This window comes from Oncorhynchus gorbuscha, linkage group LG04 (assembly GCF_021184085.1).
Source record: "Oncorhynchus gorbuscha isolate QuinsamMale2020 ecotype Even-year linkage group LG04, OgorEven_v1.0, whole genome shotgun sequence".
Lineage (NCBI taxonomy): Eukaryota > Metazoa > Chordata > Actinopteri > Salmoniformes > Salmonidae > Oncorhynchus > Oncorhynchus gorbuscha.
In genome coordinates, this window is record NC_060176.1 from 21,136,234 (window position 1) to 21,159,026 (window position 22,793).

Here is a 22,793-nt window from a genome sequence, read left to right on the forward strand (position 1 = left end):
CCTCCTCCATTATTGTGGCTCCTGCAGAATGTACCATGTGGAATAGCATACATCTGTACCCAGTGAGAGACTGGCCCTAGTATTACATAGGCTGACACGGTGATACCAGACCATTTCTCACAGGAGCTATTTGCATTCAGTAAGAAGGCGTAATGTTCTTCTGTTTATGTCAGTGCAATGCCGACAGGGCACAGCTCTGCTGCATGGTATGCTGTATGGTTCCCTATAGGGGTGGCTGGCTGGGCTAAAATGGCTCCAGTGTGCTCAAGCCAGTGAACCAGGGCTGTGTGGGCGGCTTCAGCAGGATATCAGGGTGTTTGGGACACACTCACTCCAGCTATGAGCAAAGCCCTCTGTGTAAAACAAAAGATCTGAGTCACAAGACCCCCCCCGGCGGAGCTGGTCAGCTGAACATGGCAGTCTGTCCACATTCACCACATGTGAGGGGTGAGCGTCAACAATGACTTCACAAATCCAGACCAATGTTTTCCTTTGACAACCATACATCAAAGAAATTGTTCTCTTGCACTCTGGGCCAAGAAATGTGCTTTCCTTCAATATGTGCCTCGGTTGACTGTGGTGGAAAAACCCTTGTATAGCTGGGGCTTGTGTTCCCCCTTCCCATAGTGTCTGTATTTGAGCCTTGCGCCTGCTCCTGGCCCCAGAAAGGACAAAGAGCTCTGGCTATTGAGCCCTGGCCTGATTTAGCCCAGGCAGGGAGCAGCCGCAGTGTTGTTTGGCCCCTATTGGGTTTCAGCTCAATGGCTGAACAGGTTTCTCTGTCACAATGGCCACTCTGTTCTGGAGCCTCATTGGGGGAGTGGGGAGGCCATGACCCCTCAGACTCAGGGAGGGGGATGATGAGGGTAAAAAAAATGGGGGCGACAGAAAATTTGGCTTGAACTAGTGCATTGTGGATCTCTTCAATTTATTCCTCTCTCCTCTTTTCCATGTCAAGAATACAAATGAATGACCTGTCCAGCAGAAACCATGTGACATACTTAACACTAGAAAGGCCTCGAGGGACACCCCCTTCTAGCCAATGACGTGTCTTTTGGACATTTCAATCTGCACCCATCTCTTCATACAATTTCACAATTCATAGTACTGTCACCTACCAGACGATTGCCAATTTAATCTTGTCGTTAGGCTAACTCGATTAATATGTGTGAAATTAGTTTTAATATAGTTTAGGTATCGTTTTTATTTGCCATCTGCGCAAGCTGGCTGGATGGCTGTGAATGACTGGTGGTGAATGGGGAGTGTGACATGTCCTCTTATAACTGCGTACAACACAAATTACTGTTTGTGATATTAAGATTCTAACAGTGTGTTGTTAGACTTATTTAGGAAAAGTGAAGGACGTGGGGGGGACAACTATAAAAATGGCAGAGTAATTAAACGTAAATGAGTTGTCCACGTGACATTGTCGGCTTTTCTACTGTTGCAAGCACACAACTTCATCCTTCACATGGATTCTGTAGCTTTTTATTATTACTTTTTATTTGAGTCTACTTCGTAAAAAAATGTAATCTTGAACTGCACTGTTGGTTAAGGGCTTGTAAGTAAGCATTTCACGGTAAAGTCCACACTTGTTGTATCGGCGGCGCATGTGGAAAGAAGTTTGATTTCCTATGGCCTGTGTTGGCCAAGCTTTTAACCCCATGACATCAAATATAAAGTGAGTCAAAACACCAGCCTGACTCATCACATTGCATCAATGGAGGGAAAAGACATGAATACCAGAGCCACAACACCCTTTCCCTTTGTGTGTGTGTGTGTGTGTGTGTGTGTGTGTGTGTGTGTGTGTGTGTGTGTGTGTGTGTGTGTGTGTGTGTGTGTGTGTGTGTGTGTGTGTGTGTGTGTGTGTGTGTGTGTGTGTGTGTGTGTGTGTGTGTGCGTGTGTGCGTGTGTGCGCGTGTGCGCGTGTGTGCGTGTGCGCGTGTGTGCGCGTGTGCGCGTGTGCGCGTGTGTGCGCGTGTGCGCGTGTGCGCGTGTGCGCGTGTGTGCGCGTGTGCGCGTGTGCGCGTGTGTGCGTGTGTTCCAGCTCTGCAGTCCTATACAGAGGCGCAGGCCTGAGGGGATAGTTCTCCCCCTTTTTCACAGGGAATCACCATTCTGTCTGTCATCAAAGCTGCAAGACACTTCCAGACACCAACTCCAACCAGATGTATGCAATTTAGACAATTAAAGCTTTCCCCTAAAACTTGGCAGCTCTACCGCAACACAGGCACTTCTCATCAGCCTGAGCCTCACAGTCCCGACCGAACCCAGGGAGCTACATCAGCTCTCTCTCACCCTCTACCCATGTCTCAAACATCCAGCCCCGCTCTTGTATGTCTGAAAGCTTTACACAGCAGAAAGAGAGGCAAGAGACCGACAGGCCTCTCCTGAAGCTATAAGCTCTCCCTCTCTCCTTCCCTCTTTCAGCCTGGAATTTCCTGTTGATGGCCCACTGCTAACACCACACTCACTCTCATGGAAATATTTGACAAGCTGCAAACATTTTCTCCACGAGCAGGAAGGCAATCAGCGAAGAGAGGGAGGGAATGACCGAGTGGAGAGAAAAATGAGAAACGTGTCATTGAGGGTTTTGGCGTACCAGGAGTTGCACCACACTGGCCCAGAGTCCTAATTTTCCAGCCAGAGACAAGGCCTGGTAAGGCTGTAATGATACACCACTGCTCGTGATACTGACACCTCTTGATAGCACAGAGATTAGGTCTCCGCTGGTCTTGTCAGGCAGCACGGCAGCCTGCAGCATGTGACTGGGCCAGCAGACATGTGGAGTAGAGAGAGAGAGAGCTGCTGATATAATACAGCTCTATCAGATAAGCCAGGCCAGGGAAAGAGAGGGGGACGTGGGAAGAAAGGGAGGGAACATCAGGTAGGCTGGCCTGGGCTGAGACGGATAGACATGTGGGCAACAGATTGGATGCGTTAGCTAGTGTCAGTGGTAATGGTTTTTTGTTTGGGCTGGGTGGAAAACACAGCCGAGGAGGGCGGCCCCGGGTCTTACCAGTTGAACAGCAGGGGCACGGGATCCACGACAGCCTGGGCGCTCACAGGACAAGGGGTGCATTGAAACTGGGGAGAAGGGAAAGATGATACACGCATGAAAATGTGCAGACTGCATACCCAGCCACTCATGTTCCCTCCACATAGCTTCCATTTTCCCCAACCTCCCTAGTGGTTTCCTGACTCTCTCCCTTTGCATGTCTCTCTTATGTTCCAATACAGCGTTGCTCCTAAATGAACTTGGCCAACACTGTGAAAGGTAGTCAAATACATCTCAGCCCAAATAAGGACGTAATGACGGGATGTTTTTTTGAGAGTGTGGTTGAGTGACTCATCAAAATCCTCAGTATGCTCCTTTGATCAAGAGGCACGCTAACACTGACGTAAAAGAAGACAGAAAGGGGAACACAAAAGGACACACATGTGCGCACGCTAACGGCTCCGAAAAGTAGGCCAGGGAATCGAACTGTTCTTCAAGGCCTCTGCTTCATTTCTAAACGCCTGTGACAGGCGTCTGCATCCAGCCAGCCTTCCATCCCCCACCACAAGACTCCTGTTTAGTGTTCCCCTGACACACATCTTTCCAGGTCTTCCCTCTTCAGTGTCATCACACACACAGCGGAGGACAGCGGAGTCAATCACCACCTTCCGGAGACACCTGAAACCCCACCTCTTTAAGGAATACCTAGGATAGGATAAGTATTCCCCCCCCCCCCCTTTAAGATTTAGGTGCACTATTGTAAAGTGACTTTTCCACTGGATCTCATAAGGTGAATGCACCAATTTGTAAGTCGCTCTGGATAAGAGCGTCTGCTAAATGACTTAAATGTAAATGTAATGTAAATGATTGCATAACAGCATGTGGGGAGCGGGGGCCCCTGTGCTGGGAGTGGGGGGGCATTGGGAGAGGGCTGGGGCTCCACTCAGTCTGAGCAGAAGGCCATATTCATATGCAGATACTGGGGGCCATATGTGGCGAACAGGAGAAGAATTGCCTTCCCACACTGGAACCAATCACTTGTTCACAGTGAAGACTTCCAGGAAAACAGGAATGGAAACAAATAAAAAACAAAGCAATTACACATCTTTCCACCCTTTGTGTAACTTAAATTGGGCTGCCTTTATAAACAGTCCTAGACAAATATGAAGAGGGGCTTAAAGCGGATTTAAATTTCATCTGCTGGGCCGCAGCAGCCAACAGGTTAAAAAAAAGATTGGGGAAAGTTGCATGGAAGTTCAATCTGTACTTGGCATAATGGCCCCATTTTAAAAATGTAATTTGGTCACTATGATGCCAACTTTAAGAGCAGAACACATCCATTATGGCTATGAGCTAAAGTTTACAGCCAAGCCCCTACCTGGGCTCAAACCAGGAACCCTCTGCACACATCGACAACAGCCACCCTCAAAGCATCGTTACCCATCGCACCACAAAAGCTGTGGCCCAACAACTACTTCAAGGTCTCGGAGCGAGTGACGTCACAGATTGAAACGCTATTAGCGCGCACCCTGCTAATTAGCTAGCCATTTCACATCGGTTACGTCAGCAACTGTTCAACCAATAAACCAAATAACAAGAATACACCCAAAAAAGTATTCTGCTTAGAAGTAATAACTTAGCCTGTAATAACTGATTACAATGTATTGTGAACTGGTAGAACCTGCTGGAGCCAACTAGCTAGCCATGTGGTTTATTGCTCTGTGAGAAAACATGACATTGTTTTTTTAGCTGATATGGGAATGAATACACAAGCAGCATATCAAACAGGGGCAGTGTTTAACTTCTTTGGGGTAGGGGGCAGTATTGGGTAGCTTGGATGAAAACCGTGCCCAAGTTAAGCTGCCTGCTACTCACCCGTAAAAGCTAGAAAATGCATATAAGTAGTACATTTGGATAGAAACCACTCTGAAGTTTCTAAAACTGTTTGAATGATGTCTGTGAGTATAACATAACTCATATGGCAGGCAAAAACCTGAGAAAAAATCCAACCAGGAAGTGGGAAATCTGAGGTTTGTAGTGTTTCAACTCAGCCAACAGTTGGGAATGAGTTATGTTTCACTTCCCAAGGATTCCACTAGATGTCAACAGTACTTATAACCTGTTTTGAGGATTCTACTCTAAAGGAGGGGCTCATAAGAGCTCTTTGAGTGAGTGGTCTGGCAGAGTGCCTCGGTCTGGCTCGCTCATGTGAAAGATAGCTCCGTTCCACTTAATTTGTACAGGCAAAGGAATTGTCCGGTTGGATCATTAATAAAGTTATGTTAAAAACATCCTAAAGATTAATTCCATACTTAGGTTATCATGTTTCTACGGGCTATAACGGAACTTTTTGAACTTTTTGTCCAACATTCGGCACAATCTGAACGCGCTTTTGGATTTGTTTACCTAACACCCTAACAAAAGAAGATATTTGGACATAACGGATGGACATTATCAAACAAATCAAACATTTATGGTGGAACTGGGATTCTTGGGAGTGCAATCTGATGAAGATCATCAAAGGTAAGTGAATATTTAAAATGCTATTTCTGAGTAATGTTGACTACCCAATATGGCAGGTATCTTTTTGGCTGCTTTGTTGTCTAAAGGCTGTACTCAGATTATTGCATGGTTTGCTTTCTCCGTAAAGTTTTTTTGAAATCTGACACCGCGGTTGCATTAAGGAGAAGTTCCACGTATAAGTCATATCTTTATCAATGTTTATTATGAGTATTTCTGTAAATTGATGTGGCTCTCTGCAATATCACTGCATGTTTTAGAACTACTGAACGTAAAGCACCAATGTAAACTCAGATTGTTTTTATATAAATATGAACTTTATCAAACAAAACATACATGTGTTGAGTAACATGAAGTTCTATGAGTGTCATCTGATGAAGATCATCAAAGGCTAGTGATTCATTTTCATTTTCTGCTTTTTGTGACTCCTCTATTTGGCTGGAAAAAATGGCTGTGTTTTTCCTGTGGCTTGGTGGTGACCTAACAATTGTTTGTGGTGCTTTTGCTGTACATCCCTTTTGAAATCAGACACGGTGGCTAGATTAATAAGAATTTTATCTTTAAAATGGTGTAAAATATTTGTATGCTTGAGGAATTTGAGGAATTTTAATTATGAGATTTTTGTTGTTTTGAATTTGGCGCACTGCACTTTCACTGGCTGTTGCGGCTAGCAGAACCCCAGTCCTAGGCAGGTTAACACTCTTAAGGATCGGACACTTTTTTCCTCTCCAATTTTCGCCAAAAATGTCATACCCAAATCTGGGTATGCCTGTAGCTCAGGACCTGAAGCAATTTGATACCATTTGAAAGGAAACACCTCGAATTTTGTGGAAATATGAAATGAATGTAGGACAACATAACACATTCGATCTGGTAAAAGATAATACAAATAGTTTTTCTTTTTTTCCCCATCATCATTGAAATGCAAGAGTAAGGCCACACTATTATATCAGCTGAGGCGCAATTTGATGGCAGACACTAGATGACAGCAGTGTGCAAAGTTTTAGACCGATCCCATGAACCATTGTATTTCTAAAGAACATGTATCAAGACTGCCCAAATGTGCCTAATTGGTTTATTAATACATTTTCAAGTTCATAACTGTGCATAACTTGTATTCGGAGCACGTGACAAATAAACTTGGATTTGACTTGCACTTTCCTCAAACAATAGCATATTATTATATCACTGTAATAGCTATGGTAAATTGGACAGTGCAGTGAGATTAACACAAATTTAAGCTTTCTGCCCATATCAGATATGTCTATGCCCTGAGAAATTTTCTTGTTACTTAAAACATCATGCTAGTCACATTAATGCATGTTAGCTCAACCGTCCCGAGGTTAAGGTCACATCGGCAAGTGTAAGAATATTTGCTTGGGCATATTTTTCAATTAGAAATGTGATTATTTCACATGGAGATGTGGGTGCTGACAGATAGGAGCTAGAAGCAGAGCTGCCCTAAGCAAGTTATTTCTTACATTATTTGCCCAGGAATATTGTGTGTTATTGCATACAGACGGAACGAACGTTTGGATATCAGAGTGGAGGTAAATCACCAGCATTACGACCAGGGAATACGACTTTCCCGAATTGGATCCTTTGTTCGTACCCCCCAGGGCAATTGAACTGATTCCAGATGCTGATCCAAAATATCGCTGGTGGAGAAGAGGTATTCGGGGTGTATGTTTCATGATTAACTACTCATGGTGTGATTGTGATAATGTACAGAAACTCAAGTCCTTTTGTTCACCCAACCTAGAATACCTCAATCAAATGCCGACCGTATTACCTCCCAAGAGAATTCTCTTCGGTTATAGTCACAGCCGTGTATACTCCCCATCAAGCAGATCCCACGACGGCCCTGAAAAAATTAACTACACTGGACTTTATACAAACTGGAAACCACATGTCCTGAGGCTACATTTATTGTAGCAGGGGATTTTTAAAAATGTGCAGAAAACACTATCGAAGTGCTACCAACACATTGACTGTAGCACCCGCCCTGAGAAAACAAACCACGAATACCAAGATTTCCGAAATGCCTAAAAGACCCTCCTTTAGGCAACTTTGATCACAGCTCCATTTTGTTCCTCCCTTCATATAGGCAGAAACTCAAACAGGAACTACCCATGCTAAGGACTATTCAATGCTGGTCTGACCAATCGGAATCCATGCTTCAAGATTGTTTTGATCACGCGGACTGGGATATGTTCTGGGTAGCCCCTGAGAATTAAGGAATATACTTAGAGTTTACCAGGAAGTTAGGATAAGTAATCCTTCTCACCCCCCTTTAAGATTTAGATGCACTATTGTAAAGTGACTGTTCCACTGGATGTCATAAGGTGAATGCACCAATTTGTAAGTCGCTCTGGATAAGAGCGTCTGCTAAATGACTTTAATGTAAATCAGAGATGTTGTACCCAACTATTAAAACCTACCTAAACCAGAAACCGTAGATAGATAGTATTTGTGCAAATCTGAAAGAGCGAAATTACGCATTTAACCTGTTAAGTCGACCTCTACTTTTTCGAACATTCTGTTAAAAATCGCGCAACATTTCAGCGCCCTGCTACTCAGGCCAGGAATATAGTATATGCATATGATTAGTATGTGTGGATAGAAAACACTCAGACGTTTATAAAACGGGTTAAATCACGGCTGTGACTATAACAGAACGTGCGTTTCATCGAAAAGCGCAGGAAAACCTGATCACTGAAAATGGAAATAAATATCCATCCGCGACTTCAAGGAATTGTTCAAAGTGAACCGAATTACATGAGACCGAGGTTTCAGTGCCTACAGCTTCCACACGTTGTCTAGAGTCTTTTCATTTGATTCGCAATTGATTCTTGGTCTAACCGAATCAAGGGAACCAATTCCCTCCGGTCTCCGACCGGATGTTTTGGTCGAGCTCTCTTCAGACATGTTTTTGACACGGACAGCTAAAGAATTTACGTCGCCTCCTGATGAATTTTATCTCTTATTAACGTATACTAATACCTAAAGTTGCATTACAAAAGTATTTCGAAGTGTTTTATGAAAGTTTATCGTCGACTTTTTGAATTCAAAAAAATGACGTTACGTTATGAAACGCTACTTTTTTCTGTTTATCACACAGTCTACCTAGAACAATATCTAGGCTATATATGGACCGATTTAATCGAAAAAAAGACCCAATAGTGATTATGGGACATCTAGGAGTGCCAACAAAGAAGATGGTCAAAGGTAATGAATGTTTTATATTTGATTGTACGGTTTGTGTAGCGCCGAATATGCTAATTATTTTGTTTACATCCCCTGCGGGTCTTTTGTGGTGTTACATGCTATCAGATAATAGCTTCTCATGCTTTCGCCGAAAAGCATTTTAAATATCTGACTTGTTGCCTGGATTCACAACGAGTGTAGCTTTAATTCAATAACCTGCATGTGTATTTTAATGAACGTTTGAGTTTTAACTAATACTATTAGCATTTAGCGTAGTGCATTTGCATTTCCAGAGCTCTAGATGGGATGCCTGCGTGCCAGGTAGGAGCAAGAGGTTAACAATGGCAAGGTGACTGAGAATTTGGAATAATAAAAACAGTGTAGTTATTCCATCCCCAAAGCAAACAAAACAGGCAAAACATCAGTCGACACACAAAGTGGAGTCCCAATTCAACAGCTCAGATACGAGACGTTTGTGGCAAGGACTACAGACAATCACGGACTACAAAAGGAAAAATCTGTCACGTTCATGGACACCGACGTCTTGCTTCCAGACAAACTAAACACCTTTGCACACTTTGAGGATAATACAGTGCCCGCTACCAAGGACTGTGGCTCTCCTCTGTGGCCAACATTAGTAAGACATTTAAACATTTTAACCCTCGCAAGGCTGCCGGTCCAGACGGCATCCATAGCTGCGTCCTCAGAGCATGCGCAGACCAGCTGGCTGGAGTGTTTTACGGACATATTCCTCCCTATTCCAGTCTGCTGTCCCCACTTGCTTCAAGCTGTCCACCATTGTTCCTGTACCCAAGAAAGCAAAGGTAACTGAACAAAATGACTATTGCCCCGTAGCACTCACTTAAGTCATCATGAAGTTCTTTGAGGAGGTTAAGGATCATATCACCTCTACCTTACCTGACACCCTCTTACATTTGCTTACCACCCCAATAGATTCACAGACAATGCAATCACCGTCACACTGCACACCGCCCTATCCCATCTGGACAAGAGGTTGACCTACAAAAGAATGCTGTTCTTTGACTTTTGCGCAGCATTCAACACCATATTACCCTCCAAGCTCATCATTAATCTGTCCCCTGGGTCTGAACCTCACCCTGTGCAATTGGGTCCTGGACTTCCTGTCGGGCCGCCCACAGATGGTGAAGGTAGGAAACGACACCTCCACTTCGTTGAATCTCAACACAGGGGACCCACAAGGGTGTGTACTCAGCCCCTTCCTGTACTTTGTATTCACCCATGACTGCATAGCCACACACGCCTCCAACTCAATCATTAAGTTTGCGGACACAAGGGTAGTAGGCCTGATTACCAACAATGATGAGACAGCATGGTGCCTGGAAGCGGGGTGCCAGGAAAATGACCTCTCACTCAACATCAACAAAACAAAGAAGCTGATCGTGGACTTCAGGAAACAGCAGAGGGAGCACCCCCATATCCACAAAGACAGGACCACAGTGGAGAAGGTGGAATGCTTCGAATTCCTCGGCGTACACATCACTGACGATCTGAAATGGTCCACCCACAGAGACAGTGTGGTGAAGCAGGTGCAAAAGCACCTCTTCAACCTCAGGAGGCTTAAACATGTGCACAATTGAGAGCCTCCTGTCGGGCTGTATCACCGTCTGGTCCTGGCAACTGCACTGCCCCCAACCGCAGGGCTTTCCAGAGGGTGGTGCAGTCTGCCCAACACATCACCAGGGGCAACCTACCTGCCCTCCAGGACATATACAGCTCCTGATGTCACAGGAAGGCCAAAAAGTACATTAAGGACAACAAGCACCCAAGCCACTGCCTGTTCACCTCACTATCATCCAGAAGGTGAGGTCAGTACAGGTGCATCAAAGCTGGGACAGAGAGACTGAAAAACAGCTCTCTCAAGACCACCAGACTGTTAAATAGCCATCACAAGCCAGTTTCCACCCGGTTACGTAATCCTGCACCTTCGAGGCTGCTGCCCTATATACATAGACTTGAAATCACTGGCCACTTTAATAATGGAATACCAGTCACTTTAATAATGTTTACATATTTTGCTTTACTCATCTCTAATGTATTTCAGTCTATGCCACTCCGACATTGCTCGTCTTAATATTTATATATTTCTTAATATTATTCTTTTAGATGTGTGTATTGTTAGATATTACTGCACGGTTGGAGCTAGAAACACAAGAATTTCGCTACACCCGCAATAACATCTGCTAAACGTGTATTTGATTTGATTAGCTAGGCTGCCAACTTGCTAATACTACATACAAGGGAAGGCGACTTCATTGGTTTCACAAAATGAAAAGACAAAAAAATAAACATTGCTATTGCCCCCCTTGTGAGTGGCGAGGATATCACATTTCCTAAAAAGGTATCCGCTACTCCAAATATCCCATTCCGCCCACGAACACACGCCTAGATCAACGGAGTGAAGCTTTTTGGCCTGGCTACAAACAAGAACATACCTGTGGACGGCCTCCTACCCAATGATTTGCATTTGTTGACAACAAACCGTTGGGTTTAGGTGTTAACTGTTTCATATAGGCAGTAAGAAACTAAATGTATCAGAGAAGGATGTGATTCCCATTAGAAGAAAGTCGTTTCCCATTAGACAAGAACACACGATGGGTGGTTTCCTGGAGTCAGGGTTTGCATTAGCTTTTAGAAATATGCGCTAGCAAAATGCAGCCCATCAAAATCTGCATTTGAAACCATTTCACCTGCATTTTATATTGAAAGTCAACCGTGTTCATTTGCTTCAATAGATTGATCAAGGACATGAAACTATGGTTTTTATTCACACAAAATAAATTTATGCAACACAATCAGCAGAAATGCATGGCCATCAGATTTCTCCTTCTCATCATAGAAGGAATGTTACCACCTATATTTCCTTACGTTAATTGTGCATTTTCATTTGCTACAGGAGAAAAACTACACCAAAGTCCCTCAGTCAAGAGTGTTGACGGAATGCCCGTTCGTGAATGCCGGAATAAGATTTATCAAGACAAGAGTAAATATTTATCAGCGTGAAGAAGTGCAACTGAAGCACGCTAAATTAGTCCATTTACATCATGATTTAGAGCTAAATGTGACTGATGCCGAGCAGAAATTACAATAAGCATTTCAGATCTGCATTTATAAAACGCAGCAAAATAGTTAAGTGTTTTATTTTTTTCTGAGTGAAAAACGCGGGATTCTAAGTTAACGCAAACCCCGGGAGTTACATGTGTGTTAGCTGGAGGCATTGTAAGGGCTACTACCTACAGTAGGCATGGTTCTTCCTCCAGAATGAAACCGCTGCCTTGTGCTCCCTTCACTAACAAACCTCTGCCTCTCCTCCGCCAAAAGGTATAATAGGACCAATTCTTAGTGTTTGTAATGTATGAGACAATCAAGGAAAGTGCAAGATATGTCTGCACACTTTTTCCACTTCACACAGGCCTAAACTCTGCTCTCCAGCCTGCAAAACGAATTAGGAATGAATGTAATGAATTTAAAAGCAAATAAGTCTGTTAGTGTCGACCAGATAAGGTGAGAGCAGAGGCAGAGAGTGGGCCAGAGCTCTCTCGGGTAGGCCAGCGTGTCAGCTCAAAGTCAGCTTAGATCAGAGCAAACCCCAACTCACTGTACCGTGCCGTACAGCCCCTGCCCTACACAGCCCAAATCCCATCAGGAGAGCGGGGAGACAAACACAGAAACACTGTCCTATAATAGGCCAGCCAATCACTCACTTTACCAGAGTGCATAAGTAAACACACAGCTAATGACCATTGTTTCACACTGAGTCTTGGAGATCTAGCTGACAAATTTGGCAGTAAGTTACAGTACATCAGACCAGCACAAACTAAGTAACAAGCTATTCTGCTCCCATGTGATTTTAAGCCATCAACAATACAACACTCAGCGGAGAAGATTCTGACATTTCTGAAACAGGAAAAGTAGACTATGCTTTCTGGTTGGTTGCTAGTGGATTTCAGCAATTAGGTCAGAGCGAAGTCTGAGGGCTGTGTAGAGGAGAAGGGTTGTGTTTAAACATGACATGTTCCCTCTGCTTTGCATTCCTTGATTTTAGTTCTAGTACATTGAAAGGCCAGGTGAACATGAAACTCCGGGACAACATCACCACATAACTTCCCATGGGAACTGGCCTGGCAAATGTCACACAAAACACCGCGTGACAACATAATTATTATTATTATTATTATTATTACAACATAATGCTTCCAAAATGAGAACACCAATCAAGCATGACAAATAGCTCACAAATCAGAGGATAAACTCTGCAAAAATATATATTTTTCAAGATAATTCATAAAAATTCTAATAACTTCACAGATCGTCATTGTAAAGGGTTTAAACAGTTTCCCATGTGTGTTCAATGAACCATAAACATTTAATGAACATGCACCTATGGAACGGTCATAAAGACACTAACAGCTTACAGACAGTAGGCAATTAAGGTCATAGTTATGAAAACTTAGGACACTAAAGAGGCCTTTCTACTGACTCTGAAAAACACCAAAAGAAAGAGGCCCAGGGTCCCTGCTTATCTGTGTGAACGCGCCTTACAGGCTGACTACACAGCTCGCATTGCAAAATAAATTTAGGAATCTATATTATTCAATTATTGCACCCACACTGCTCTCACAGAAGGAGGAGAGATGACTAGAAACGATTCAGTTGACCGTTTTATGTGTGGATTAATTATCGGAGAAGGGGACCTTGTGCATTTCAGGTAAAATAACAACAATCTTTATATCCCAGGACAAATTAGCTAGCAACAGCAAGCTAACTAAATAGGACAAATTGGCAAACAAGTGTAAGCTAGCTAGCTAAATTGCAATAAAGGTTTAATGCTTTTCGACCTGTCCCAAAATTAATGTAATTGGTTCAGAGTTTGTTTTGATATTTTAACCTGCGTGTCTTGATAGCGAATGGTGTGAGGGGACAAAATAAATGTATGCACGATGGCGCACACGCGCAGCCGGTTTGGGTTCAGTGTTAGCCATGCTACAAGGAGGCATGAGGACTGCAGATGTGGCCAGGGCAATAAATTACAATGTCCGTACTGTGAGACGCCTAAGACAGCGCTAGAGGGAGACAGGACGGACAGCTGATCGTCCACGCAGTGGCAGACCACGTGTAACACCTGCACAGGGATCGGTACATCAGAATATCACACATGCGGGACAGGTACAGGAAGGCAACAACAACTGCCCGAGTTACACCAGGAACGCACAATCCCTCCATCAGTGCTCAGACTGTCCACAATAGGCTGAGAGAGGTTGGACTGAGGGATTGTAGGCCTGTTGTAAGGCAGGTCCTCACCAACAATAACATTGCCTATGGGCACAAACCCCCCGTCGCTGGACCAGACAGGACTGGCAAAAAGTGCTCTTCATTGACGGGTCAAGGTTTTGTCTCACCAGGGGTGATGGTGGGATTCACGTTCATCGTCGAAGGAAAGAGCGTTACACCGAGGCCTGTACTCTGGAGAGGGATCGAGGTGGAGGGTCCGTCATGGTCTGGGGCAGTGTGTCACAGTAGCATCAAAATGAGCTTGTTGTCATTGCAGGCAATCTCAATGCTGTGCGTTGCAGAGAAGACATCCTCCTCCCTCATGTGGTACCCTTCCTGCAGGCTCATCCTGACATGACTCTCCAGCATGACAATGCCACCAGCCATACTGCTCGTTCTGTGCGTGATTTCCTGCAAGACAGGAATGTCAGTGTTATGCCATGGCCAGCGAACAGCCTCGATCTCAATCCCATTGAGCACACCTGGGACCTGTTGAATCGGAGGGTGAGGGCTAGGGCCATTCCCCCCAGAAATGTCCGGGAAGTTATAGGTGCCTTGGTGGAAGAGTGGGGTATCATCTCACAGCAAGAACTGGCAAATCTGGTGCAGTCCATGAGGAGGAGATGCACTGCAGTACTTAATGCAGTTGGTGGCCACAGCAGATACTGACTGTTATTTTTGAAATGCCCCCCCCCTTTGTTCAGGGGCACATTATTCCATTTACAGTGCCTTGCGAAAGTATTCGGCCCCCTTGAACTTTGCGACCTTTTGCCACATTTCAGGCTTCAAACAAAGATATAAAACTGTATTTTTTTTGTGAAGAATCAACAACAAGTGGGACACAATCATGAAGTGGAACGACATTTATTGGATATTTCAAACTTTTTTAACAAATCAAAAACTGAAAAATTGGGCGTGCAAAATTATTCAGCCCCTTTACTTTCAGTGCAGCAAACTCTCCAGAAGTTCAGTGAGGATCTCTGAAAGATCCAATGTTGACCTAAATGACTAATGATGATAAATACAATCCACCTGTGTGGAATCAAGTCTCCGTATAAATGAACCTGCACTGTGATAGTCTCAGAGGTCCGTTAAAAGCGCAGAGAGCATCATGAAGAACAAGGAACACACCAGGCAGGTCCGAGATACTGTTGTGAAGAAGTTTAAAGCCGGATTTGGATACAAAAAGATTTCCCAAGCTTTAAACATCCCAAGGAGCACTGTGCAAGCGATAATATTGAAATGGAAGGACTATCAGACCACTGCAAATCAACCAAGACCTGGCCGTCCCTCTAAACTGTCAGCTCATACAAGGAGAAGACTGATCAGAGATGCAGCCAAGAGGCCCATGATCACTCTGGATGAACTGCAGAGATCTTCAGCTGAGGTGGGAGACTCTGTCCATAGGACAACAATCAGTCGTATATTGCACAAATCTGGCCTTTATGAAAGAGTGGCAAGAAGAAAGCCATTTCTTAAAGATATCCATAAAAAGTGTAGTTTAAAGTTTGCCACAAGCCACCTGGGAGACACACACCAAACATGTGGAAGAAGGTGCTCTGGTCAGATGAAACCGAAATTGAACTTTTTGGCAACAATGCAAAACGTTATGTTTGGCGTAAAAGCAACACAGCTCATCACCCTGAACACCCCATCCCCACTGTCAAACATGGTGGTGGCAGCATCATGGTTTGGGCCTGATTTTCTTCAGCAGGGACAGGGAAGATGGTTAAAATTGATGGTAAGATGGATGGAGCCAAATACAGGACTATTCTGGAAGAAAATCTGATGGAGTCTGCAAAAGACCTGAGACTGGGACGGAGATTTGTCTTCCAACAAGACAATGATCCAAAACATAAAGCAAAATCTACAATGGAATGGTTCAAAAATAAACATATCCAGGTGTTAGAATGGCCAAGTCAAAGTCCAGACCTGAATCCAATCGAGAATCTGTGGAAAGAACTGAAAACTGCTGTTCACAAATGCTCTCCATCCAACCTCACTGAGCTCGAGCTGTTTTGCAAGGAGGAATGGGGAAAAAAATGTCAGTCTCTCGATGTGCAAAACTGATAGAGACATACCCCAAGCGACTTACAGCTGTAATCGCAGCGAAAGGTGGCGCTACAAAGTATTAACTTAAGGGGGCTGAATAATTTTGCACGCCCAATTTTTCAGTTTTTGATTTGTTAAAAAAGTTTGAAATATCCAATAAATGTCGTTCCACTCCATGATTGTGTCCCACTTGTTGTTGATTCTTCCCAAAAAAATACAGTTTTATATCTTTATGTTTGAAGCCTGAAATGTGGCAAAAGGTCGCAAAGTTCAAGGGGGCCGAATACTTTCGCAAGGCACTGTATGTTAGTCACATGTCTGTGGACCTTGTTCAGTTTGTGTCTCAGTTGTTGAATCTTATGTTCATACAAATATTTCCACATGTTAAGTTAGCTGAAAATAAACGCAGTTGACAGCGAGAGGACGTTTTTTTTTTGCTGAGTTTACTTGGTCAAAAATAAAGGCAGAGAAAAATGTATTCAAATTAAACAATGGTGCTCTAACCCAATCCAAACCACATTCATTTTCTCTCTCTCTTGCCTTCTGAATGTGAGAATCTGTAGAGCGCAAAAATCCGTGGGCATGTGAAACGTAGAAAGATTCAGTGACCTACATAGGCAGTGTGTGGAAGAGAGGGTTGTGCTTCCGCATAGAGAAGTATTTACTTGGCTCCATTCTGCATGCACCTTCATAGGGGAGGGGAGGAAAAACAGAGGAGAGAGAGAGGGGAGAAGGGGCTATGAACAAAGAGGACAGAGGAAACAGAGGGAGAGAGCAACAGAACATTGCAATGTAGAGTATTGAGATGACATTAGGGAGAGAGAATGGAGTGATTCTCTTCCTACAACAGAAGAGGCCAGAGAGCTTGAGGTGGAGAGGACAGGGAAGTTAGTTGGAGAGGGAACAACGAGGGGGCGGAAGGAAGTCATCTTTGATTCAGCCATTATTACTGGACCTTCCTGACTGCACCCCTGCCCAAATCTCTAGTACTTTCCCCACTCGCAGACACAGCACTTGATCGATTCAAAAGATGGACAGACACAGGAGCCAAACACATTCCCCACAATGCATCACAGAGTCACGTAAACACGCACAGACACACAAAAGCACTCTCCTCTTAGAGACAACACATATTCCCAAAAGACTTCCCCAGCTGCATTCACAATAATCCACTCATACTTTTCAGGAGAGTATAGCACCATACATTGAAAGAAAAGTAGATTAATCTGCTCAATGCCTTGGATCTATCTATAGGCATAGATATATAGGAGCTTTCCTAGTATAAGCCTATTGAACTGCCTCTGGAGCACATGAGGGCAACAAGCATTCCATTTTTAATCAATAGGCTCCGCAGAAGTATTCAGTTCCCTTTGAAGCCCAGCCCTGGATCTGGTTTCCTAATCACCTCCCCATCCCCCCAGCCTTTCCAATACAATGTCGCTGTTTTCACACACTGCACGAGGCCGAGCTAGGTCAGCCTGTTTAGGGAGAGGGGGGGGGGGGACCTGTCCCTAGCTCAAACTCAAATTGACAACGTTGGACAAAAACCCAGACTAGGGTCAGCATTCAACGCAACTAGCGTCCTGCACACAGCTAGCTAATGGTGGAATTATCTTCCTCCAATGGTGCTTTACGGAAATCAATTACACAGCTCTCATCCAATCACAACAGCAGGAGAGGTTTCTGCCTGATATTTGAAAAGCCATCAACGTTCTACACAGCAATGTGTTGAGAATGAATAGCTGTTCTAAATTGTCATGTAGGAAAATATCTTTATACAAAGAAACAAAACCACAAGAACAAAGTGTGGGTTTGTGTTATGCTGAAAACAAAACTAAACCCAAGGGTCTTATAAAAAGATACTTTGGGGTTTTGGCAATAAGGTACTGCATCCACTTCCCCAGAGTCAGATTACGTCATGGATACCACTTTTTATGTCTGTGTCCAGTATGAAGGAAATTAGACGTGACTTCGTGTACCAACACTAACTAGCATTAGCGCAATGACATGAAGTCTAAGGGTATCGACTAGCATGCTAGCAGAAACACAGACGTCCAGTCATTACCATCTACTGGCATGCTAAAAGATGCCCATAGACTTCCAGTCGTTGCGCTCACGCAAATCAGCAAAATGCGCTAGCTGGCAACTTCCTTCAAAGTGCTCGTAGAGACATAAAAAAAAGGTATCCACAAGTTTATCTGACTCTTGGGAAGTAGATAAAGGGCATCATGGCCAAAATCCCAAAGTATCCCTTTAAGAGTGGTAGCGGGTTAGCTCAGAGAAAACACCCTATGTTGAGGAAAGAATTGCTCAGCAAAAGACAAACAGGCTAGTTTGTGTGCTCATTACCGTACTGCCCAAGCATATTGTTCAGCATTTCTTAATTGTTCAGCAATTCTCGACAGAGCTAAAAAAAAAAAAATTAAGAAAAAAAGAGAAGAGGTGGAGGAGGAAGCAACAGAAACAGGGCATTGATCAGCCAGGAGGGGGAGGCCTAACAAACCCAGCAGGAGCTGCAGTGATACACAATCCAATACTGATGGGCCTACAAACAGAGCATTTAACAGACACAAACCAAACACATGGGTTGTTCTGAATGACGTGTATAAACCCTGGATTGCTGATTCTATGTATTGGCCATGGAGATGCTTTGACGTCACCAGTCGGCCATATTGGCACTCCCCAGTAGGAGCAGTCCTCCATAAGAATCAATGTATTTCTACAGTATTTCAATTAAATGTTTCAAAGACAAAATGACATGCATTTAAGTTTTTTTTTTGTAGTAGTAGTAGTAGTAGTGGGGACACTAACATCAGTACTCCCCAAAAATATAATTTAAAAGTATGCATACGGGTGTCTAATAGAATAAACATATCAAAAACAAATGTAGACATTAATGCATTTATGCAGCTGGCAAATTATTATTATATATTTTTTTACAATGGTGGAGGAGTACCAAGATGGCTGTGACGTGGCTTCAATACAGTGCCCCCAATGTCAGTTGGGGGCACTGGCCAAGCATTGTGCAGAGTGAAGCCTGGCCAGTTAACAGTGTTGTTCTGGGTCAAGATTCTCCAGCTCGTCTTACTGCATTAAGAGGGGAGGGGAGGAGAGGAGACTGTTCTGAGGAGATTCAGCTATCCTCTCCTCTGTGTGTCTGGTTTCTGCTGTGTCACCATTCACCACTAAAGCTGGTGGGTCTGATCACACAGCCTCAGCCAGAGAGCACGGCCAGCACAAAAACCAACTCACTTCATAGACGCACGCACACATGAACGCACACACTTACTCACAGCTGTAAAACTAACACAACAGTGCACAAGTAGGACGGAGCCTACCTTAATCCCTGTGAAACCAAAGACACCTGGCTTTGACCACCCAAGAAACAGAGGAGCAACATGAATGCTCCTGTATTTCAATGCAACATCAAGGTAGTAGTGTCTGGATCAGACCCAGTCAAATGCTAAGTCTCTGTCACTGACAGCTTCAAACGTGTACCTGCTGTTTCCAACACACCAACACCACAATCATCTTCTTCATCTTCTTTGGGTGGTAAATTGGAGACCAGACAGCTTGTCTCCTCATCCCCTCACATCCCAGTCAGAATGGTGAGAATTGAGGACAAGCACATGGAGGCCCAGGCCTGAGACCCAGGATGTCTGCTTTCAATCACAGCCCTCTTTTAAACAAACAACCTCTGACACGGTCTCCTCTGAAACCCTCTCCTCTGCCCCCTTTCTACTAGATAACCCCTGTTGCAACAGGCAGCGGTGGAACCAGGACTTTATTAAATGACGGTGGTAGTGTTAGTGCCTAGCCCTATTAGGGGATTTAACATTTCGGGCTATTCCGTTAAAAACAAACCAGAGCCTAGGCGCACTTTGTAATCAAAATTTAAATCGCCATCGCCCCATTTCAAAACAGTCTTTTGGTCAGGCGCAGCCAGGAACTACTTCTGTACGATATGTGAGTAGTGGAGGTCGATAAGCCAGGAGGATTCTCCATCATTTCAAATCTCCAGTTTGGGAACAGTTTGTCTCCTCAGACAAGGGCGATGGACAGAGTTGTGGATAAAACATTAATATAATATCAGCACCGCTCAACGAGGATAGCCTATGTAGCTGTCAACACCTCAAACATGTGATTTCGGTATAAATGTGTCCACCTGTATTCCTGCCACCAGCCCCCATATTCCTACCACCACCCCCCATCCCCATATTCCTACCACCACCACCCATATTCCTACCACCCCCATATTCCTACCACCCCCCCCCATAGTCCTACCACCACCCCCCATAGTCCTACCACCACCCCCCATATTCCTACCACCACCCCCCATACTCCTACCACCACCCCCATACTCCTACCACCCCCCCCCATACTCCTACCCCCCCCCCCATACTCCTACCCCCCCCCCCATATTCCTACCGGCGGAGTGAGACGGAAACACAAAAACACAATTGTGTCTCCACTCTGGATTCAAGCAGACCTTTGCAGCTGATTCTGACCGGGCCAAAGAAATTACAAGAGCGATAGGGGTTTATAGCCGTAAACATGAGCCCATTGTCAGTGGTTGAGAATAAGGGGATTCATTCAGCATCTCGTGAAAGTACTCGATCCACATTACTAACTTCCTCTCCCACCTATTTCAGCAAACAGGTAGTACCTGCTCTATATAAGCAAGCTAAAGCCCCTGTTGTCAATGAATTGGGCATCCCACCTGTGTTTGAGCAAACTACAGATGGATGGACCTACAGAGAGCTACTTAAAAAAAGAAACATTCACCCATTTTGAATGCTATATTGTTTTGTGCATCTCTGAGCTATGTTTTATTGATTCCCGGGGTCATTTCCTGTGTGTCTGAGCTGTTGCCATTCAAAAAGGCAGGAAATTGACCGGTATGATGTAGCATTGCAATAAAGCCGCTCGTTACACTGCAAGTTATAGGAATAGGACTTTTGGATCGCGATTGTCTGCCTCTACAGTCCAGAATGTATTGCATGGTGCCATCGCATGGCCGTTGTGAATGTCAGACTCCACTCTGCGTGAAACATTGATCTGCAGGTTGAACATAGTGAGATTGCAGACTCCTAAATTGATAGTGCAGTTTGTTTGGGAGATTTTACAGCCAACTAGCTACTTACTTCACATGCTGACATTAACTTTGGTATTACTGTGGGTAGCTAAGTTTGCTAGCTAGCTGCACTTAATTACCAAAAGTATGTGGATCGTCAAAACATCGCACTCCAAAATCATGGGCATTAATATGGAGTTGGTCCCCCCTTTGCTGCTATAACAGCCTCCACTCTTCTGGGAAGGCTTCCAAGTAGATGTTGGAACATTGCTGCGGGAACTTGCTTCCATTCAGCAACAAGAGCATTAGTTTGGTCGGGCACTGATGTTGGGCCATTAGACCTGGCTCGCAGTCAGCGTTCCAATTAATCCCAAAGGTGTTTGATGGGTTTGAGGTCAGTGCTCTGAAGGCCAGTCAAGTTCCTCCACACCGATCGACAAACCATTAATGTATGGACCTCGTTTTAGCAAACGGGGCATTGTCATGTTGAAACAGGAAAGATCCTTCCCCAAATTGATGCCACAAAGTTGGAAGCACAGAATAGTCTAGAATGTCATTGTATGCTGTAGCGTTACGAATCTTCATTCACAGGGGCACGAACCCTGATAAAACAGCCCCAGTCCATTATTCCTCTTCCACCAAACTTTACAGGACACTATGCATTAGGACAGGTAGCATTTTCCTGGCATCTGCCAAACCCAGATTCATCAGTGGGACTGCCAGATGGTGAAGTGCGATTCATCACTCCACAGAACAGGTCTAAACTGACTTGCCGAGTTAAATAAAGGTTAAATAAAACTAAACTAAAATAAATATGCCCTAGTGTAAGGTAAGCTCTTAATAAGGAGTTGATTGGACTGCATGCTTGGAGGAGCATGTTGCCTGGGCAGTGGAAGGAGGCAGCACTGAGGTGTGACCAGTGGAGGGGAGAGCGTTGGGAGGGGAGAGGGAAGGTGAGACGCACTAAAAGGAGCATGTGAATTATTGATGATTGAGCCAGCAGTCCAGGCCACAGTGCTAATGCAGAGGGCTTCTTCATAAAGCAAGCCTGGATACGATTACACATTACATCATCCCTCCCCCACCATCCCTTCCCTTCCCCCAGCCTGCCCCTAGACTCTGCTCCCCCATCCGCAGCACACACTCTTTGGGATGCATTATTAAATCAGGCCCGGGGATTGCACCGGCCTGCTGAATCCAGATGCACTACATTTCTCTCTTCCCTCTCGTTTTCTCTCCCTCTCAAACACACACATATAGATAGATAGATCAAACAAGTGCTTCACCAGTCAGGAATTATGGAAGAGGAAGATGTGATATAAGTATTGTGAATAAAGAATGAAAATGCTATGTCATTAGGTTTTAGAAATAAGGATTTTCAAAACGTAGAGCATTAAGAATAAAATCGACATTTTAAACCATTTCACCTGCGTTTTACATTGAAAGTCAAGTGTTTGCGCAGGTAGCCTAGCGGTTAAGAGCATTGGGCTAGTAACCAAAAGGTTTCTGGTTCGAATCCCTGGGCCGGCAAGGTGGAAAACTCTACAGTTCTGCCCTGAAGCAAGGCAGTTAATCCCCAACAACAACTTCTCCCCAAGCTCCTATGGCGTGTAAGTCGATTAAAGCAGATTG

General features: G+C 44.3%; 1 protein-coding gene across 3 annotated transcripts in view; it reads right to left on the reverse strand.

The window, feature by feature from the left end:
* LOC124033830 (ankyrin repeat domain-containing protein 11-like) overlaps positions 1-22,793 on the reverse strand; it is a 155,266-nt gene that overhangs the window by 55,247 nt on the left and 77,226 nt on the right. For 2 of the 3 annotated variants that reach the window (XM_046346191.1, XM_046346189.1), the window contains exon 3: positions 3,020-3,087. The exons of the other annotated variant lie outside the window; for it this stretch is intronic. The gene's annotated coding sequence lies outside the window, so the exon portion shown is untranslated. The remainder of the gene's footprint in view (positions 1-3,019; positions 3,088-22,793) is intronic. 3 annotated transcript variants of the gene reach the window in all.